The 22,782-nt window shown below is 46.4% G+C and overlaps 1 protein-coding gene and 1 long non-coding RNA gene across 2 annotated transcripts in view; both read left to right on the top strand.

Annotated features, from left to right (window-relative positions):
* LOC137650505 (uncharacterized) overlaps nt 1-5,859 on the top strand; it is a 30,665-nt gene extending 24,806 nt beyond the window's left edge. The window contains exon 3 of the long non-coding RNA XR_011045970.1: nt 4,463-5,859. This is a non-coding gene — a long non-coding RNA (uncharacterized lncRNA). The remainder of the gene's footprint in view (nt 1-4,462) is intronic.
* The window catches only part of LOC137650476 (titin-like), a 963,282-nt gene that overhangs the window by 113,739 nt on the left and 826,761 nt on the right, over nt 1-22,782 (top strand).

Below are 22,782 nucleotides of genomic sequence, written 5' to 3'. Positions count from 1 at the left end.
GGAAGTACCTGAGATTCTGCCTAGACAACAAGATCTACCAGTTCAAGGTGCTGTGTTTCGGTCTCTCCACAGCTCCTCAGGTGTTCACCAGAGTGTTTACCCTGATTTCATCTTGGGCGCACAGGAACGGCATTCGTCTCCTTCGTTACCTGGACGATTGGCTGATCCTAGCAGACTCAGAGTCGACCCTTCTTCGGTACCGAGACAGAAGCTCTCCAGGAAGTCGTGGACGGCTCCCCAGGCTTCTTCAGTCGACTCTTTCTTGTAGAGAAGGCTACTGGAGGCTGGAGACCCGTCATCGATCTCTCAGCTCTGAACAGGTTTGTCAAACAAACCCAGTTCAGCATGGAGACAGCAGACACGGTCAGACTTGCGGTGAGACCACAAGACTTCATGTGTACACTGGATCTAAAGGACGCGTACTTCCAGATCCCAATCCATCCGTCTTCCAGGAAGTACCTGAGATTCTGCCTAGACAACAAGATCTACCAGTTCAAGGTGCTGTGTTTCGGTCTCTCCACAGCTCCTCAGGTGTTCACCAGAGTGTTCACCCTGATTTCATCTTGGGCGCACAGGAACGGCATTCGTCTCCTTCGTTACCTGGACGATTGGCTGATCCTAGCAGACTCAGAGTCGACCCTTCTTCGGTATCGAGACAGGCTTCTGGATCTTTGCCAGGATCTGGGGATCGTGGTAAACCTCGAGAAGTCCTCTCTGCAGCCGTCCCAACGACTGGTTTATCTAGGCATGCTAATAGACACCAATCTCCACAAAGCCTTCCCATCAGACGACCGGATAGCAAGGCTGAGGAGGGTGGCGGAACCCTTCCTCAGGCGAAAAGAACTCCCCGCCCAATCGTGGTTGCGTCTCTTAGGCCACCTATCCTCCCTTGCCCGTCTGGTTCCAAACAGCCGCCTCAGGATGAGATCCCTTCAATGGCGGCTCAAGTCCTGGTGGATTCAAGGATCCAAATTCTCCGGACATTCTGATCCCAATGGGGTCTCTGGAACAGACGGACTTGCGGTGGTGGCTGGCTGACGAGAACCTGCGGAAGGGAGTGAGTCTTCTCGTCCTCCCCCCGGAATTGACTCTGTTTTCGGACGCGTCAAAAGATGGGTGGGGGGCACACGTTCTGAACCAGAGGGCCTCAGGCCTTTTGTCAGAATCAGAAAAGTGCCTACACATCAACCTGCTAGAATTGAAGGCCATCTTTCTGGCTCTTCAGCAGTTCTAACGGTCCCTGGCGGGTCACTCTGTGGTGGTGATGAGCGACAACACCACGGTAGTGGCTTATATCAACAAGCAGGGAGGCACTTTTTCACAACAGCTATCCCATCTTGCAGTAGAGACTCTGAGGTGGACCGAAACCCACTCGATAACACTATCAGCTCGCTTCATTCCTAGCAAGAGGAATGTGCTCGCCGACAGTCTGAGCAGGGCTTCGCAGATAGTGAGTACCGAGTGGTCTTTAGATCCTCAGATAGCCAACAAAGTCCTGACTTTGTGGGGTTCCCCGACTGTGGACTTGTTTGCGACAGCCTTGAACTTCAAGCTGCCCCTGTACTGCTCACCAGTCCCGGACCCCAAGGCACTCTGGCAAGATGCTTTCCAGCAACGGTGGGACAACATCGACGTGTACGCCTTGCCACCGTTCTGTCTGATGAGAAGGGTGCTCAACAGGACCAGACTATCGGTCAACTGTTCGATGACTCTGGTAGCTCCGCTATGGCATCACGCGGAATGGTTTCCGGACCTTCTGCAACTCCTGACGGAACTCCCAAGGGAGCTTCCTCCACAACACGAGCTTCTCAGACAACCCCACTCCGGCGTCCCTCACAGGGCCGTAGCCTCGCTTCGGCTTCACGCCTGGAGACTATCCAGCGTCTCCTCGCGGAGAGAGGCTTTTCGCAACAGGTTGCGGAGAGAATGTCTCGGCACCTGCGAAGGTCCTCTGAGGGAGTCTACCAAGCAAAGTGGAGAGTCTTTTGTGGTTGGTGTCGTGGAAGGGGTATCTCTCCACTCGATGCCACTATTCCAGCAATAGCGGACTTCCTCGTGTATCTGCGAGAAGAAATGCGCCTTTCTGTCTCGGCAGTGAAAGGCTATCGCTCAGCCTTAAGCTTGGCCTTCAGATTGAAGGGCGTGGATATTTCTTCATCGCTAGAACTCTCTTTACTCATACGTAGCTATGAGCTTACCTGCCCCCAGTCGGAAGTGAGACCCCCTCCTTGGAACGTGGTTCGAGTCCTCAGGTCTCTTAAGAGACCTCCCTTCGAGCCACTACGCCAGGCCTCCGATCGCCACCTGTCTTGGAAGACGGCTTTCCTACTCGCCTTGGCTTCGGCCAAGCGAGTTAGTGAACTTCATGGTCTCTCGTACGACATCGCCCATTCAAGGGGATGGGGGGAGGTAACGTTCAGGTTCGTCCCTGAGTTTGTGGCCAAGACTCAGAATCCTGGAGTGCCGGATCCTCGGTTCGACTCTTTCAGGATCGCGAGTCTCCGTTCTGTAACAAGCGACCCAGACCAGCTGCTACTATGTCCAGTGAGGTGTCTGAGGCACTACTTGAAGAGAACGGCTGCAGTCCGTCCTCATGTGCGAGCTTTGTTTGTGAGCACAGGCAGGACAAAGAGGAAGGTCATCAGGACCACCATCTCAGCTTGGATTCGAAGGGTTATCCACCATGCCCTGAATCCTGACCTTCCTCCGTCACGTCGCCCTCGGGCCCACGATGTCAGGGGTATTGCTACATCCCTGGCCTTCAAGAGAAACTTCTCTGTGACGCAGGTACTTCAAGCTGGGGTCTGGAAGCGTCAAACGACCTTCACAGCCCACTACCTGCAAGACGTGACCCACAGGAGCCTCGATACGTTTTCTATCGGCCCTGTGGTGGCTGCACAACAGCTGGTCTAACCTCAGGTTCCTTTTTGGACAAGTAGCAGTAGGTTGAGGGCGTTGTTACCCGGTCTTAGTCTGCGTGAATGAAAGAGTATGTGTGACCCTTACTTCTTTCTTCATTCTCCCCTCTCTTGGAGAAGCAGCATCCTGGTCCTCGCATAGCTGACCTCGACCTCTGCAGGTAACCCATGCTTCTTTGTGCTCCTAGTATTGAGCTTAATACTGTTGCGTCTCCCATACCCTGACGAGGTGGTATGGGGAACGTCCTATCCTAGAATTCCTATCTGAAGGTCTCAAGGTCAACTTCATAGGACGAGTCACACTCTCCTCCTCACACTGCTTATGTAGGCCACTCGTTCCTAGCGATGCTAGGAACTTGTGAGGTACAGGGGCTCCCTCTCTCTAGTGTTGCTCACTGAGGGATCGAGCCCCCGGGCAAGCCAAAGTCAGTAAGGCTGGGGACTTTCCACCCTTCCTAAGGGGTAAGTCACCCTCTGTAAATAGCGTGGTTTGTATTTCGGTTACAGAACAAATGACAAATTCGAAGATAATTTGTATTTTTCATAACCATACAAACCTTAGCTATTTACACATATGTGCCCGCCATCCCTGACCCCCAAGTCAAGTCCTACCTCTAAGTGAAGTGAAGCAAGTCACCGGTGTGTGGAGGGGGAGGGGTAGCAACCTACCCTTCCCCACCCCCCGCTAACTAGCGCGGGGGTAATTAACCCTCGTTAAATCTATTGGCTCGTCATTTCAGCTGCGCTAAAAGGTAAACCCTCTAAATAGCTAAGGTTTGTATGGTTAGGAAAAATACAAATTATCTTCGAATTTGTCATCTTCTGTGCAGTTGTAGAGTGCTTGGACATTTATACTATACCGAATTAAGCTATTGTAGAGCAATTTGTTTGTGGTGGAAGAATCATATTGTAAAGATAAGGAGATTATTAAAAAATATATTTTTTATCCCATGACTATAAAAAGCCCTTCTGAGTGGGGATTTCTTGGGGATACCTTAATGTGGTGAAAGGGTTTGTGTATTGCCAGGTTTGCATATCTCCATGATCAATAAAGCTGTACTAGTCAGAGCCACCCATACTAGGCTGGTTTGCTGTGAGCGATCAGAGAGAAAATCTCCCACCATCACCAATCCACACTGTTGATTAAAAATGGCCAAATCCCAGGTATGAATTGTCATGGCTTAGGCCTTTGTCCTGCAGTGGACTAAAAATGGCTGCATATGTTATTGTTTAGAAAGCAAGTGAACAGTAACAGTTAATTAAGCAGATGACATGTAACCGGTTATTTTGTCAGAATCCTTAATTTTGTTTTTCACATTATTGAGTAATTTATTAATGCACAGTTTTCATTACAGTGTTTTGAAATGATAAGCTATTTTAGTGTGATATTTTTCACCTCATTAGTCTTCATGCCTTAACCTTTTCAAGTACAGTATAAAAATTCAAGGAATACATTACTATTTTGGAATTCTATGGTATTATTATTTTGATCACTTTAAAACAGTTAATAGAATTTTTTTTTTTTTTTTTTTTTTTTTTTACAGATGATGGACGTGATAACGGCTGTATGAAGAGATTCACACCACCAGTTTCAAATACTTTAAAGGTATTCCAAAGGATGTGAATTCTGTCTAGAAGTTGGATCCTTCACCTTGGAAAGAAGACCCATTTGATGTGTGTTGTTGCTCTTCTTGTATTACGGTTACTTCAAACTCAACTACTTTTGAATTACTGTTACTTCAAACTCAACTACTTTTGGATTACGGTTACTTCAAACTCGACTACTTTTGGATTACTGTTACTTCAAACTCAACTACTTTTGGATTACGGTTACTTCAAACTCGACTACTTTTGGATTACGGTTACTTCAAACTCAACTACTTTTGGATTACGGTTACTTCAAACTCAACTACTTTTGGATTACGGTTACTTCAAACTCAACTACTTTTGGATTACGGTGACTTCAAACTCAACTACTTTTGGATTACGGTTACTTCAAACTCGACTACTTTTTTGTTCCGTGAGAGATCTTTTGTACTGTATTTAAAAACCATTTGAAAGAGAATTTTACACATGAGCTTAAGTAATATGACTGTACTGCTGGGTTAGGTCAACAGCTGGGTAACCTAATGAAGGAAGAAAGTAAAACCCTGCTATAAGTTAAAAAGAATGGCATAATACACGAAAGCCATAAAGGTGTTATGTATATATTGTCTGCATGAGAAACATTAGGTATTCTTTAGAACTTATAATGAGGAACAGATGTCTTGGTTTAATATGTACATTTTAGGAGACGAGTAAACCTTCTTTTTAAATGTTATATTGTACAGTACTGGATATCCATATTTATTTCAAAATATTTATATAAGGAGATGTATAGAAAAACACTTGTATTATCCGCTGAAGATAGGTAGTACAGAAAGAAATGTATGAATTTAGGTATACTATCTAGTTATAGGAACTTGAAGGTATTCAATCTCATTAATTTTTTTTCTAATGAATATTGACTTAGATGTCCATAATTGTAGGTACAGTATTACCGAAACGTTATTACTATTTCATAAAAGTTTTTCTTGTTGAGATCATCAGTTTTTTAGTAGAAGCGTAAAGTCATAACCTGACTGTTTACATAATTGTATAATAAATGTATAAAAGCCTTCAATTCTCATAGTCTGAGCTCTATATGGGATATTTGAAATCTAATAAAGCTTTATATTACAATACATCACAGTTAACAATAGAGGCGTCATGAAATACTAGTATTGGTGAAGTCATTATTTTTAGAAGGAAGAATTCCGATAGAGTTTCTGTAGTACTGCACAGTACCTGCTTAGGTTTCGTTGCCATTATAGTTAAAATTCTCCACTATTTAATGTATTCGGTAACGAGAAACATGCTAAGGGGAAAGACTGGTGAAATCATTATTTTTAAATATTTAACTTAGCCGGTGAATATATAGCTGCAACTCTGTTGCTCGACAGACAACTCTACGGAAAAACTCGCCAGCGATCGCTACACAGGTTGCGGGTGTGCCCAACAGCGCCATCTGTCGACCAGATACCCAGCTCTTATGTAAACAAAGACTCAATTTTCTCTCTGTCGACGTGTCGACAAGACGTACTTTACTCGCTGTTGCTAAACTGGAGTTTTTCACATCTAATTGGTGAAGTACTATATTCTGGTTTTGAGCTTTCGCTGTGCAGGGTTTTTCTTCAAACAAATCCTTGAACTCTTTTTTGTATCGGATTCTTTGTTGATGACTTAGATCGTTTTTTGGAAATTTCCCTTGACCAATTCAAAATGGCTGACCCTTCACAAGTTCCCAAATTTAGGAAATGCAATGCTAGGGACTGTTCTAGGCGTCTTCCGAAGGCTTCTATCGACCCTCACACTGTTTGTTCCAATTGTCGGGGTAAAACCTGTCAATTGGAAGATCGGTGTGAGGAGTGCGTTGGCCTTTCGGAATTCGATTTTATCGAATTTCAAAAGTACACACGTAGGCTAGAGAGAGATAGAGTTAGGAGAAGTTCTTCTCGATCTATTGATGTATCCTCTCCTCATGCCCCACAACCTATTCCTTCCCCTGTAGTGGTTGTTCCTAACCCCCCTCCTAGCACTCAGGAACCATCGATGGCTGACATGATGCGTGCCATCCAGGCTCTGGGTGAGAGAGTTGAGTCCCTTGCAAGTGACCGCAATCAGCTCATGGCGGATGTTAAGGAGCTTAAGTGCCAAAGTGCAGTGGGAAGTGCTAAAGTGCCAAGTGATAGTGTTGTGGACAGTGTTGCGCTTGAGGGTTCGTCTGTTCGTGCCTGTCGTCCTCCTAGTCCGGGATCTCTTGCAAGCTCCCAAGTCCAGGGGAGAAGCAATGTCGTACGACGCATGGGTTCGAGAGGCTTTAATCAGCGAACAGACGTTCCCTCCGTGGTATCGGGCATATCTCCCCAAGATCGCCCCTACCTACCTAAGACGAGAGAGCCCATTTATACCTCGTCGTCTGAAGGTGTTTCTCGCAAGAAACTTTGGACCAAGGTCTCGCGACCGTTAAAACGTAAATCGGTCCCTTCAGGACAAGTCCAACGGCCCGGTTGTAGCCACTGGGTCAGTTCGGACTCGTTGCCGTCATCCGATGACTGCTCACCGCCTAAGAGAGGCAAAGCGGTACCGCTTCAGACACTAACACCGTCTGTCGCCGCACCTGCTCCCGTAGACCCTAAGTGGTCTTTACTGCAAGACATGCAGTCTAAGCTTACGTCTCTGATGCAGGACTTTCATGCGGAGAAGGTTGCTGCCGTACCAGCTAGTGCAGTACCTAGCCTACAACCCTCCAAGCGATCGGTTGTGCGTCCTGTGGACGCTGAGGTAACCTTCTCACGTACACCAGTTGAGAGAGTTCCTCCACCCATGCGTTCCAGTGTGGGCTGCCAGCCGCATGTTGACGTTAAGCGACGCACGGAGGTTGGCTTTGACGTTCTGGATGTTCAACAACCATCAGAGTTGCCTTGTTTTGACACGGTGCGTCAACCTCCGCAACCCAGTGTGGTTTCCACTGCGCAACCCAGTCAGTCTAGACAGTCTCGGGTAGACGCTGTGCGTCCTCGCGCTACCATGGTTGTTGACAGCTCACAGACTGTGCAGCAGTTCCGTGACGTTGCGTCCGGCTCAGTCACGCATGCACCAGTGCGACCGGACTCAGCGAACCAGCCATTACCCACTCCGTTGCCGTTTCCTCATCAGTTGTCGGATGAGGAACTTTCTGATGATGATGTTGCTGCACATCAAGATGAACAACAATCAGAATTGGACGAGCCTAAGTCTACTCAACCCTCTTTGGACTTTAGAAAAGTTTTGGCTATTTTCAAAGAGCTGTTTCCTGACCAGTTTGTTTCTGTGGCTCCTCGTTCTCCGCCTTCAGAGTTTGTTTTATGCATGCCTTCTACCGCACCTGCCTTTACTAGACTCGTCCTCGCACGCTCGTCCAAGAGAGCTTTGCGGGTGATAGGAGACTGGTTACAGTCCAAGAAGAGTTTAGGGAAAACAGCATTTGCTTTTCCCCCTGCTAGACTCTCTTCTAGATCGAGCGTCTGGTATGCCACGGGAGAAGTTCTCGGCTTGGGAGTTCCTGCCTCTGCCCAGGGCGACTTCTCAAGTCTTGTAGACTCTCCCCGCCGCCTTGCCATGAGACGCTCAAAGATTTGTTGGTCATCATCTGACCTGGACCACCTTTTGAAAGGAATCTTTAGGGCTTTTGAAGTTTTTAACTTCTTAGACTGGTGCCTAAGAGCCCTAAGCAGGAAGATCTCTTCGACAGATAAAGAGACTTCTTTGCTCATTATGTCCTGCATGGACAAGGCCGTCCGTGATGGGTCTAATGAGCTTGCTGCATCCTTTGTGTCCGGAGTCCTGAAAAAGCGAGAATCTCTCTGCTCATTCCTTTCTGCTGGAGTTACACCGTGCCAGAGATCTGAGCTTCTCTTTGCTCCTCTTTCCAAGTGCCTATTTCCAGAAGTCCTGATAAAGGAAATAGCCGCTTCGTTAGTGCAGAAGGACACTCACGATCTTGTTGCGTCCTCAGCTTGCAAAGCTCCCCCTTTGCCTACCTTGTCAGCTAGACCAAGGATGGACACTCCAGCGTCTCGCTTTATTCCGCCCTTTCGTGGCAGAGCCTCCAGCAGAGGAGGTGCTCGTGCCGAAGGGAAGCGAGGGAAGAAGAAAGGATCCAAGTCCTTTAAGGGCAGAGTCTGACTGCCCGCAACTTCAGACAGCAGTGGGAGCCAGACTCAAGAACTTCTGGCAGGCCTGGGAAAAGAGAGGCGCAGATGCACAATCTGTGAAGTTGCTCAGAGAGGGGTACAAGATCCCGTTTGTACGAAAACCCCCTCTAGCAACGTCTCCCATCGATCTCTCTCCCAGGTACAGAGAGGAAGAAAAGAGACGAGCCTTGAAACGGGAAGTGTCTCTTTTGCTAGAGAAGGGAGCGGTGGTCAAAGTCTCGGACCTTCAATCTCCGGGATTCTACAACCGCCTCTTCTTGGTTTCAAAGAAGACAGGAGGGTGGAGGCCGGTGCTAGACGTCAGTGCTCTGAATGTCTTTGTCATAAAGACGAAGTTCTCCATGGAGACCACAAAGTCAGTCTTAGCAGCGGTCAGAAGGGAAGACTGGATGGTCTCTTTAGACCTAAGGGACGCCTACTTCCATGTCCCCATCCACCCAGACTCCCAACCTTTTCTGAGATTCGTTTTCGAAAAGGTGGTCTACCAGTTTCGGGCCCTGTGCTTTGGCCTAAGCACAGCTCCTCTCGTGTTTACGAGGCTGATGAGGAATGTTGCCAAATTCCTCCATTTATCGGACATCCGAGCCTCCCTTTATTTGGACGACTGGCTTCTCAGAGCCTCTTCCAGTCGTCGCTGTCTGAAGGATCTAAAGTGGACTCTAGATCTGACCAAGGAATTGGGACTCCTGGTCAATTTGGAAAAGTCGCAACTGGTCCCATCCCAAACTATTGTGTATTTAGGGATGGAGATTCACAGTCTAGCTTTGCGGGCTTTTCCGTCGGCCCCCAGAATAAGTCAAGCCCTGTTATTCATCCAGAACATGCTGAAGAAGGAACGCTGCTCACTCAGGCTGTGGATGAGTCTGGTAGGGACGCTATCATCCCTGGAACAGTTTGTGTCATTAGGAAGACTACACCTCCGTCCGCTTCAATACCATCTAGCTTTTCACTGGAAAAAGGACAAGACGCTAGAAGCGGTCTCGATCCCGATTTCCGAAAAGATGAAGTCTTGTCTGACTTGGTGGAAGGACAATATCAACTTAAGAGAGGGTCTTCCCCTGGCTGTTCAGACTCCCAACCACGTTCTCTTCTCGGACGCATCGGACGTGGGCTGGGGCGCGACATTAGACGGTCGGGAATGCTCAGGACTGTGGAACTCGAGTCAGAGGAACATGCATATCAACTGCAAGGAGCTGTTGGCAGTACATCTGGCCTTGAAAAGCTTCAGGTCTCTCCTTCGAGGCAAAGTGGTGGAAGTGAACTCAGACAACACCACTGCCTTGGCGTACATCTCCAAGCAAGGAGGGACCCACTCACTGACGTTGTACGAGATCGCAAGGGACCTGCTCATCTGGTCAAAAGGTCAAGACATCTCACTAGTAACGAGGTTCATCCAAGGCAACTTGAATGTCATGGCAGATTGTCTCAGTCGGAAAGGGCAAGTAATTCCAACAGAATGGACCCTCCACAAGGATGTATGCAAGAGACTTTGGGCCACTTGGGGCTAACCAACCATAGATCTCTTTGCAACCTCGCTGACCAAGAGGCTTCCAATCTATTGCTCACCAGTCCCGGACCCAGCAGCAATACATATAGATGCCTTTCTCCTAGATTGGTCACATCTAGATCTCTACGCATTCCCACTGTTCAAGATTGTCAACAAGGTACTGCAGAAGTTTGCCTCTCACGAAGGGACAAGGTTGACGCTAGTTGCTCCCCTCTGGCCCGCGAGAGAATGGTTCACCGAGGTACTTCGATGGCTAGTAGACGTTCCCAGAAGTCTTCCTCTAAGGGTGGACCTTCTACGTCAGCCACACGTCAAGAAGGTACACCAAAGCCTCCTCGCTCTTCGTCTGACTGCCTTCAGACTATCGAAAGACTCTCAAGAGCTAGAGGCTTTTCGAAGGAGGCAGCCAGTGCGATTGCTAGATCAAGGAGAGCATCCACCCTTAGAGTCTACCAATCGAAGTGGGAAGTCTTCCGAGACTGGTGCAAGTCAGTCTCTGTATCCTCAACCAGTACCTCTGTAGCTCAGATAGCTGACTTTCTCTTATACCTGAGAAAAGGACGATCCCTTTCAGCTCCCACTATCAAGGGCTACAGAAGCATGTTGGCATCGGTCTTCCGGCATAGAGGCTTAGATCTTTCCAACAATAAAGATCTTCAAGACCTCCTTAAGTCTTTTGAGACCACTAAGGAGCGTCGTTTGGTTACACCTGGTTGGAATTTAGACGTGGTACTAAGATTCCTCATGTCAGACAGGTTTGAGCCGCTACAATCAGCCTCCCTGAAAGATCTCACTTTAAAGACACTTTTCCTGGTATGCTTAGCCTCAGCTAAAAGAGTCAGTGAGATTCATGCCTTCAGCAAGAACATCGGATTTTCGTCAGAAAAAGCCACATGTTCGCTACAACTTGGTTTTCTAGCCAAAAATGAGCTGCCTTCTCGACCTTGGCCTAAATCGTTCGATATTCCCAGCTTATCGGAGATTGTAGGCAATGAACTAGAAAAAGTCTTATGCCCTGTGAGAGCTCTTAAGTTCTATTTAAAGCGCACTAAACCTTTACGAGGCCAATCTGAAGCTTTATGGTGTTCAGTTAAGAAACCATCTTTGCCTATGTCAAAGAATGCTTTATCCTACTTTATCAGACTGTTAATACGAGAAGCTCATTCACATCTGAGTGAGGAAGACCAAGCTTTGCTTAAGGTGAGGACACACGAAGTTAGAGCTGTTGCAACTTCCGTGGCCTTTAAGCAAAATAGATCTCTGCGAAGTATAATGGACGCAACCTATTGGAGAAGCAAATCAGTGTTCGCGTCTTTTTATCTAAAGGATGTCCAGTCTCTTTACGAGGACTGCTACACACTGGGACCATTCGTAGCAGCGAGTGCAGTAGTGGGTGAGGGCTCAACCACTACAATTCCCTAATTCCATACCCTTTTAATCTTTCTCTTGAAATGTTTTTAATGTTGTTTTTTGGGTTGTCCGGAAGGCTAAGAAGCCTTTCGCATCCTGGTTGATTTGGCGGGTGGTCAAAGTCATTTCTTGAGAGCGCCTAGATTAGGGGTTTGATGAGGTCCTGTTGTATGGGTTGCAACCCTTTATACTTTAGCTCCTAGGGGTCGATCAGCATCCTAAGAGGATCGCGAGGCTCCGTAAGGAAGACGTACTTATAAGGCAGAGTAATTGTTCAAGTCGACTTCCTTACCAGGTACCTATTTATTTTGGTTTTGTTATTTTGATAACTTCTAAAATGAAATAAAAAACTCTTAGCTCATAAAATGTAAACATATATTACTGGTCTCTACCCACCATCCTGGGTGTGAATCAGCTATATATTCACCGGCTAAGTTAAATATTTAAAAATGATATTTTGATTATAAAATAGATTTTTGAATATACTTACCCGGTGAATATATAAATTAAATGACCCTCCCTTCCTCCCCAATAGAGACGCAGTGGGACGAGGAGAAAATTGAGTCTTTGTTTACATAAGAGCTGGGTATCTGGTCGACAGATGGCGCTGTTGGGCACACCCGCAACCTGTGTAGCGATCGCTGGCGAGTTTTTCCGTAGAGTTGTCTGTCGAGCAACAGAGTTGCAGCTATATATTCACCGGGTAAGTATATTCAAAAATTTATTTTATAATCAAAATATCATTTTAAAAAAGAAGACTTTCAATAGAGTTTCTGTAGTATTTGCTCAGGTTTCTTTGCTGTCATAGTTAAATTTCTCTGATTCATCGCATTCAGTATTGTTTGAAGGAACTTGTCAATAAAAAGTACCCATAAAACAGTATTTTTTAATTTAATCATGTCTATCTCCACAGGTCACATGATTTACGAATCTAGGCTTAGTTACTGATGAAAGATTAGTCTCATGAGGTATATTCAGCACAAAGCACCTATAGTTCCATGTGATTTATTAAGTAGATATCCTGGCATTCTGTTCCTCAGGTGTATCAAAATGTTATGCAATATTTAGGGCTTGATAGGTATTTTTATAATATTGTTAATATGCAGAATACATTTAGGCTTTGCTGAAATGTCCCATTTAAAAATGTTCCTGTTTTTATTTTTATTTTTGGAATTAACTCAGTCTTAGAGGGAAGCCTTTTTTATCTAAAAGAAGATACTGTAAAGTGATTTTTGGGTCCCACTCAATTAATTTTGTAGCAGATATATAACTTTTCAGTCTCTAGCTCGTTGATAAATGAATTTTGTATCCATATTCACATTTTGTATGAAAGGATAGAGGTTTTTCCCATTTTTCTAAGTTACTTTTAAATGTATTCTGCCTGTTAATAATTCTATTAGGGTTTGATAATGTACATATACTGCAGAAGTGGCAAAGTCTCGTTCAAAGATAATGAAACGATAACGCTTTATCGAACACTAGAATTTCTTTGGGTAGAAATCTTGTTAAGCAAGTTTATACATATTTTTCAATATTAAACTTACCCGATGATCATATAGCTGTCAGCTCTGCTGCCCGACAGAAAAAACCTACGGGCGGAATACGCCAGCGATCGCTATACAGGTGGGGGTGTACATCAACAGCGCCATCTGTCAAGTAGGTACTCAAGTACTCGATGTCAACATAGAACCAATTTTCTCTCTGTCGTGCCAATGGCAAGACCTACTAAATACGCCGTCCCTAACTGGATTTGTTTTCACAACGATTTGGTGAAGTACACTATTCCAGTTTTGAGCTTTCGCTATGCAGGGGTTTTATCTTCATTTCAAAACTTGAACTCGTTTTGGATAGATTTAATTATGGTGACGAAGAGAGTATGGACTCTCTTTCACTTTTAAATGGCCGACCCTTCCCTTAGACGGAAGTGTGTTTAGGTTTTTGGTAATTTTGCTTAACAAGTTATAGATCTATTTATTTTATATCTCTCCGCCTTTATAGGCCTCTTCGATTAACTTTCCATTTATTATAAACTTTTAAAAAATAAATTTTTTATGTTTGTTTATATGCGACCTTTCCTAATAGTAGGCGGTCCTTACTTGGAACCGAAGTTAATTAACATTGAGCCCGTTATATCGTATTTAACCTTTTAAGAATTTAATACTTTTTTAATTTTAATGTTTTATGAAAGAATTTCTTTGATAGTCTCGTACTGTTTTCAAAGATGAACTAACGTTTAGTTTTTTAGTCTCCGCAGTTGTTGACGTTCAGAACGTTCAACATGCGCTCTATCGTTACGATAGAGAGAGAGTGTATCACGGTTTCACTTTGCAGTAAGAGTAAACCGATTCTAGCGTTTCGTTCATTCTTTCTTAGCTTAAATGGTTTAATTTCTAAATAAAGGAACTTTTTATTTGGGAAACCTTTCAGTTTTTTCCTTTAGCAAATAACATGCTTTAACGATATATAATTGGGCTCTTCTCTCAGGTGCTAAATTTAGAGAGAAGAGAGAGAGAGATAGAGACGGAGGGAGAGAGAGGAGAATAAACGTTTCGTTCAAGCGGGTAACGTTGTTCTCGTTTTTTACTCTTCTCCCTAGTCGCTGTAGGGGAAGAAGGTAAAACGTTTCTAGGGTTTTATTCTTGTTCCTAGGCTTTATGCGGTGAGAGATTGTAAACGTAGTTTATTTGATCTAGTGTTTAGTCTCTTTTCCAGCCACTGAATTCTTTATCTTTATTTATGTTTTTCTGTTGCATTGTAAAACTGTTTTCGCAATTACTACCTTTTAATGAAGGATAGGATTGCGTGTTTCAGGTAGAAATCAGTTAAAGTTTCGATTTCAGTGAGATAAGTGCTAACAGAAAATCAAAAGTGATAAAGTGATATGCGCAAAGTGTTACAGTGTTGCGTCCGAGGGTTCGTCTGTTCGTGCCAGTTGTTCACCTAGTCCGGGACCTCTTACAAGCTCCCAAGCCCAGGGGAGAAGTAATGTCGAACAACTTATGGGTTCCACAGGCCTTGATCGACGAACAGACATTTTTCCCTCCGTGGTTTCGGACGTATCTACACACGTTAGCCGACGTGAGATCGCCCCACCCACACAAAGACGAGAGAGCCCATTTATTCCTCGTCTGCGGAAGAGGTTTCTCGTAAGAAACCATGGACCACATCTTGCAGCTTTTAAGTGCAAGTCGGTCCCTTCCGCGCAAGTCCAACGGCCTAGGTGTAGCCACTGGGTCAGTTCGGACTCGCTGCAGTCATCCGACGACTGCACACCTCCCAAGAGAGGCAAGGTGGTACCGCAACAGGCAGTAACTCCGTCTGTTGCCGCACCAGCTGTTTTAGACCCTCAGTCACAACGGACAGTAGCTCTGTCTGTTGCCGTTTTTTGTAGACCCTAAGTGGTCTTTACTGCAGTCTATGCAGACTCAGTTAGCTGCGGTTATGCAGGAGTTTCGTGCGGAGAAGGTTGACACTGCTCTCGTTAGCCTACAACCTGCCACGGTTGTGCGCCCAGCTCACGCTGAGGCTGCCTGCTCCCACACTCCGGCTGCGGAGAGCTCCACCTCCGATGCGCAATCGACCCAGCCAGACGCATGTTAACGTTAGCCGACGTGCGGCTCCCTCCGTTAACATGCGTGAGCTACCGCTTCAGCAGTGGGAAGGTGGAGTCAAGCTGCCGTGTTTTGACGCGATGCGTTAGTTTCCACAACCCACGGCAGTCCCCACCACGCACCACCACTCCGCTTTGGTTGTTGCCTGCTCCCACACTCCGACTGCGGAGAAGGTTGACGATGCACCCGTTTGCCTACAACCTGCCACGGTTGTGCGCCCAGCATGGCTGCCTGCTCCCACACTCTTGTTGTGAGAGCTCCTCCACCCATGCGCAGTCGACCCTGCCAGACGCATGCTGACTCCCACAGACACACGGAGCACTCCGTTGCCGTGCGTGAGCTACCATAAGCTGCCGTGTTTTGACACGGTGTGTCAGCCTCCGCAACCCACTGTGGTTACCGCCACTCGCCCGCAGCAGACTAGTCAGTCAGGAGTTGAGGCTTCCCCACACAGCTTTGGTTGTTGCCAGCTCACAGACTGTCAAGCAGTTACATGACGTTGCCTTCTGGTCTGCTTCTAATGCACCAGTGCTGTATGTCCTCACGCACCTGTTGTGGTTGACAGTTCAGTTTTTGACAGTTCACAGACTGTCAAGCAGTTACATAACTTTGCCTTCTGGTCTGCTGCTTATGCACCAGTGAGACCCTCACTGAGATAACCTAGCTTTTCTCGGACATGGTTCCTGTAGATGAGAAAGTGCTGTTCTCCCTCCTTCTGATATTCCTTTGAGGACTCTGTCATTTGGAGAGGAGCCTTAAGCTGCTTAGCCTCCTATGGACTTTAATTAAAGCATAACAAGGCTTCCAGGGATGGTAAATGGTTCCGCTTCAGTCGCTAACCCCGTCTGTTGCCACACTTGCTCCCATAGACCCTAATGGGCTTTGTTGCAAGACATGCAGTCCAAGCTTGTGTCCTTGATAGAGGATTTTTTACGGAGAAGAACCTTCTAGCCAACAACCTTACTACCGGTTGGTTGTACGCCCTGTTGACGCTGGGGTATCCTACTCACGTCCGCCAGTTGAGATGGTTCCTCCACCGGTGCGACCCAGTGTGGGTTGCCAGTCGCACGTTGACGTTAAGCGACTCTCGGAGGTGGTTGTGGACGTTCAGTGTGTCACTTGGAAGACGTTCAACAACCAGCAGAGGTGACTTATTGTGACGCAGTGCGGCAACCTCAGCAACCTGGTAGGGGGTTGATTGCACAACCCAGACAGTCTAGACAGTTTCGGGTTGACGCTGTACTTCCTCGCGTCCCCATGGTTGACAGTTCACAGACTGTGCAGCAGTACCATGATCTTGTGTCCGGCTCCGTCACGCATCCACCAGTGCGACCGGATTCAGCGAGTCAGACGTTGCCTACTCCGTTGCCATTTCCTCATCAGTTTCGGATGAGGAACCCTCTGATGAGGACATTGCTGTTCAAGACGATCAACCCCCAGCCCTGCTATCCATCCAGAAGATGCTGAAGAAGGAACACTGCTCTGTCAGGCTGTGGATGAGTCTGGTTAGGACACTCATCCGTGGTTCAATTTGTGTCACTTGGAAGACTACACCTCTGTCCTCTTCTGTATCATCTAGCTTTTCACTGGAAAAGGACAAGACGCTAGAAGCGGTCTCGATCCCGGTTTCCGGAAAGATAAAGTCTGGTCTGACTTGGTGAAAGGACTTTATCAACCTTTGAAAGGGTCTTCCCCTGACTGTTCAGACTCCCAACCACGTTCTCTTCTCGGACGCATCGGACGTAGGCTGGGGTGCGACATTAGGCGGTAGGGAATGCTCGGGATTATGGAACTCGAGTCAAAGGACAATGCATTTCAACTGCAAGAAGCTTCTGGCAGTACGTCTGACCTGGAAAAGCTTCAGGTCTCTCCTTCAAGGCAAAGTGGTGGAGGTGAACACGGACAACACCCTGCTTTGACGTACATCTCCAAGCAAGGAGGGACCTACTCTCTGACATGGTACGAGTTCGCAAGAGACCTCCTCTCCTGTTCAACAGGTCTAGACTTTTCACTAGTAACGAGGTTCATCCAAGGCAACTTGAATGTCATAGCAGATTGTCTCAGTAGGAAGGGACAAATAATTCCAACATTTTGGACCCTCCACAAGGATGTATGCAAGAGACTGGGCCACCTGGGGCCAGCCAACCATAGATCTCTTCGCAACCTCGATGACCAAGAGGCTCCCAATACTTTGCTCACCTATCCCGGACCCAGCAGTAGTTCATATAGATGCCTTTCTACTAGATTGGTCACATCTAGATCTATATGCATTCCCTCCGTTCTAGATTGTCAACAAGGTACTGCAGAAGTTCGCCTCTCACGAAGGGACAAAGTTGACGCTAGTTGCTTCCCTCTGGCCCGCGAGAGAATGGTTCACCGAGGTACTTCGATGGCTAGTAGACGTTCCCAGAACACTTCCCCTAAGGGTGGACCTGCTACGTCTGCCACGCGTAAAGAAGGTACTCCAAGGCCTCCACGCTCTTCGTCTGACTGCCTTCAGACTATCGAAAGACTCTCGAGAACTAGAGGTTTTTCGAAGGAGGCAACCAGAGCGATTGCTAGAGCAAGGAGAACATCCACCCTTAGAGTCTACCAATCGAAGTGGGAAATCTTCCGAAACTGGTGCAAGTCAGTATCCGTATCCTCGACCAGTACCTCTGTAACTCAAATAGCTGACTTCCTCTTATATCTGAGGAAAGAACGATCTCTTTCAGCTCCCACTATCAAGGGTTACAGAAGCATGTTGGCATCAGTCTTCCGTCACAGAGGCTTAGATCTTTCCAACAATAAAGATCTACAGGACCTCCTTAAGTCTTTTGAGACCACGAAGGAGCGTCGTTTGGTTACACCTGGTTGGAATTTAGACGTGGTTCTAAGATTCCTTATGTCAGACAGGTTCGAACCACTTCAATCAGCCTCCCTGAAAGATCTCACCTTTAAGACTCTTTTCCTGATATGCTTAACCACAGCTAAAAGAGTCAGTGAGATTCATGCCTTCGGCAAGAACATCGGATTCTCATCCGAAACGTCTACATGTTCTACAACTTGGTTTTCTAGCCAAACACGAGCTGCCTTCTCGGCCTTGACCAATATCGTTCGATATTCCAAACTTATCGTATGGTTGGAAATGAACTAGAAAGAGTATTATGTCCTGTAAGAGCTCTCAAGTGCTATTTTTAAAAACCTTTACGAGGCCCGTCTGAAGCTTTATGGTGTTCAGTTAAGAATCCATCTTTGCCTATGTCAGAGAATTCTTTATCCTATTTTATCAGACTGTTAATACGAGAAGCTCATTCCCTTCTGAATGAGGAAGACCAAGCTTGGCTGAAGGTAAGGACACACGAAGTTAGAGCTGTCACAACTTCCGTGGCCTTTAAACAAAATAGATCTCTGCAAAGTATATTCGACGCAACCTATTGGAAAAGCAAATCAGTGTTTGCGTCTTTTATCTTAAGAATGTCCAGTCTCTTTACGAGAACTGCTACACTCTGGGACCATTCGTAGCAACGAGTGCAGTAGTGGTGGGGGCTCCACCACTACAAGTCCCTAATTCCAGAACCTTTTTAATCTTTCTCTTGAAATATTTTTGGGTTGTCCGGAAGGCTAAGAAGCCTTTCGCATCCTACTTGATTTGGCGGGTGGTCAAAATCATTTCTTGAGAAGCGCCTAGATTAGAGGTTTTGATGAGGACCTTTAGTATGGGTTGCAACCCTTCATACTTCAGCTCCTAGGAGTCGCTCAGCATCCTATGAGGATCGCGAGGCTCAGTAAGGAAGACGTACTTAAAAAGGCAGAGTAATTGTTCAAGTCGTCTTCCTTACCAGGTACTTATTTATTTTATGCTTGTTATTTTGAATAACTGCTAAAATGAAATACGGAATACTTAGCTCATAATAATGTCAACATGTAATGCTGGTCTCTACCCACCCCCCTGGGTGTGAATCAGCTATATGATCATCGGGTAAGTTTAATATTGAAAAATGTTATTTTTCAATATTAATCTTACCCGATAATCATGTAGCTGTCAACTCTGTTGCCGACAGAAATCTACGGTCGGGATACGCCAGCGATCGCTATACAGGTGGGGGTGAACACAACAGCGCCATCTGTGGTCAGGTACTCCAGTACTTCTTGTCAACACCACCTCAATTTTTCCTCTGTCGTGCCTCCGGCTAGACCTACATGGATACGCTGTTGATTCTGGAGTTATTGCTCACGATTTGGTGATGTATTTGCTCTAGAGTTTAGCCTTCGCTATTCAGGAAGCTTTATCATTAGCTTAGCAAGTTTTTGGAATTAATTTGATTTAATTTTTGATTTAATTTTAGGTGACGAAGAGAGTATGAACTCTCTTTCACTTTTAATGGCCAACCCTTCCCTTAGACGGAAGTGTTGGTGTCGAAGAGAGTATAGACTCTCTTTCTTAATTTTGCTTAACAAAAGTTATAGATTTATTTTATATCTCTCCGCCTTTTATAGGCTTCTTCGATTAACTTCCTTTTATTATAAACTTATTAAAATTAATTTTTATATTTGTTTATATTCGACCTTTCCTAATAGTAGGCGGTCTTTTCTTGGAACCGAAGTTAATTAACATTGAGCCCGTCATTTCGTTTTTACCTGTTAACATATTATGCTATTTTAATGTTTTTGAAAGAATTTCTTTGATAGTCTCGTACTGTTTTCAAAGTTGAACTAACGTTTTGTTTTGTCTCTGCAGTTGTTGACGTTCAGAACGTTCAACTTGCGCTCTATCGTTACGATAGAGAGAGAGTATTCACGGTGTCACGTTGCAGTAAGAGTAAACCGATTCTAGCGTTTTGTTCATTCTTTCTTAGCTTAAATGGTTTTAATTCTAATAAAGGAACTTTTTATTTGGGAAATCTTTCAGTTTTTTTCCTTTAACAATAATATGTTTTAACGATATATATAATTGGGCTCTTCTCTCAGGTTCTAAGTCAAGAGAGAGAGAGAGAGAGATAGAGACGGAGGGAGAGAGAGGAGGATAAACGTTTCGTTCAAGCGGGTAACGTTGTTATCGTTTTTGCTCTTCTCCCTAGTCTCTTTAGGGGAAGAAGGTAAACGTTTCTAGAGTTTTATTCTTGTTCCCAGGCTTTATGCGGTGAGAGATTTTAAACGTAGTTTATTTGATCTAGTTTAGTCTCTTTTCCAGCCACTGAATTATTTATCTTTCATTATGTTTTTCTGTTACATTGTAATACTGTTTTCGCAATTACTAACTTTTAATGAAGGATAGAATTGCGTGTTTCAGGTACAAACCACTTAAAGTTTCGAGTTCAGTGAAATAAGTGCAAACAGAAAATCAAAAGTGATAAAGTGATAAGCGCAAAGTGTTACAGTGTTGCGTTCGAGGGTTCGTCTGTTCGTGCCAGTTGTTCGCCTAGTCTGGGACCTCTTACAAGCTCCCAAGCCAGGGGAGAAGTAACGTCGAAGGACTTATGGGTTCATCAGGCCTTGATCGACGAACAGACGTTTCCCTCCGTGGTTTCGGGTGTAACCAACTCACGTAGCCGACGTGATCACCCCACCCACACAAAGACGAGAGAGCCCATTTATTCCTCGTCTGCGGAAGAGGTTTCTCGCAGAAACCATGGACCAAATCTTGCAGCTTTTAAGTGCAAGTCGGTCCCTTCCGCGCAAGTCCAACTCCTAGGGGGAGCCATTAGCACTGGGTCAGTTCGGACTTGCTGCAGTACGACAACTGCACACCTCCCAGAGAGGCAAGGTGGTTCCGCAACAGGCAGTAACTCCGTCTGTTGCCGCACCAGCTGTTTTAGACCCTCAGTCTCAACGGACAGTAGCTCCGTTTGTTGTTGTCTTTCTTAGACTCTAGTGGTCTATGCTGCAGACAATACAGTCTCAGCTTGCGGTGTTGATGCAGGAGTTTCAGGAAGGTTAACACACCTCCTCCTGCGAGCGCTCCTCCACCTCTGCGCAGTCAACCCTGCCAGACGTATGATGTTGAGGCTCCTCCTGCCTCCATGCGTGAGCTGCCGCATTGGGAGTTGCCAGGTACCAGCGCTATGCAGCAACCTCCACTTTCCTTGAGGCAGGAGCCTCTTGCTATGCGGCAACCTCCTCAACCCTTGAGGCAGGAGCCTCAACTCTTGAGGCAAGAGCCTCAACTCTTGAGGCAAGAACCTCAACTCTTGAGGCAAGAACCTCAACTCTTGAGGCAAGAGCCTCAACTCTTGAGGCAAGAGCCTCAACTCACCTCCTCTTCCCTTGAGGCAGGAGCCTCATGCGTTGCGGCAACCTCCTCAACCCTTGAGGCAGGAGCCTCAACTCTTGAGGCAAGAGCCTCAACTCTTGAGGCAAGAACCTCAACTCTTGAGGCAAGAGCCTCAACTCTTGAGGCAAGAACCTCAACTCTTGAGGCAAGAGCCTCAACTCTTGAGGCAAGAGCCTCAACTCTTGAGGCAGAACCTCAACTCTTGAGGCAAGAGCCTCAACTCACCTCCTCTTCCCTTGAGGCAGGAGCCTCATGCGTTGCGGCAACCTCCTCCATCCTTGAGGCAGCAGCCTCATGCGTTGCAGCAACCTCCACCATCCTTGAGGCAGCAGCCTCAGGCTATGCGGCATCCTCCTCAACCCATGAGGCAGGAGCCTCATGCTATGAGGAGCCTCATGCTATGCGGCATCCTCCTCAACCCATGAGGCAGGGACCTCATGCTATGAGGAGCCTCATGCTATGCGGCATCCTCCTCAACCCATGAGGCAGGAGCCTCATGCTATGCGGCAACCTCCTCTACCCATGAGGCAGGAGCCTCATGCTATGCGGCATCCTCCTCAACCCATGAGGCAGGAGCCTCATGCTATGCGGCATCCTCCTCAAACCATGAGGCAGGAGTCTCATGCTATGAGGAGCCTCATGCTATGCGGCATCCTCCTCAAACCATGAGGCAGGAGCCTCATGCTATGCGGCAACCGCCTCAACCCATGAGGCAGGAGCCTCATACTATGCGGCATCCTCCTCAACGCATGCGGCATGAGCCTCATCCCTTGCAACATGAGCCTCATCCCATGCAGCATGAGCCTCATACCATGCAGCATGAGCCTCATCCCATGCAGCATGAGCCTCTTCCCATGCAGCATAAGCCGCACGCCATGCAACATGCTCTGCTTACCTTACAGCATGCTCTACATACAGCATGCTCTGCATACAGCATGCTCTGCATACCTTACCGCATGCTCCTCAGTCACACATCTTTGGTTGTTGCCAACTCACTAGACTGTCAAGCAGTTTCATAACGTTGCCTTCTAGTCTGCTGCTTTTGCACCAGTGAAACCCTCACTGAGAGAACTTAGCTTTTCTCGGATATGGTTCCTGTAGATGAGAAAGTGCTATTCTCCCTCCTTCTGATATTCCCTTGAGGACTCTGTCATTTGGAAAGGAGCCTTTAGCTGCTTAGCCTCCTATGGACTTTTATTTAAGCATAACATGCTTCCAGGGAGGGTAATGGTTCCACTTCAGTCGCTAACCCCGTCTGTTACCACACCTGTTCCCATAGACCTTGAGCTTTGTTGCAAGACATGCAGTC

This window comes from Palaemon carinicauda, chromosome 12 (genome assembly GCF_036898095.1).
Source record: "Palaemon carinicauda isolate YSFRI2023 chromosome 12, ASM3689809v2, whole genome shotgun sequence".
NCBI lineage: Eukaryota > Metazoa > Arthropoda > Malacostraca > Decapoda > Palaemonidae > Palaemon > Palaemon carinicauda.
This window is presented reverse-complemented; position numbering and strand designations above follow the sequence as displayed.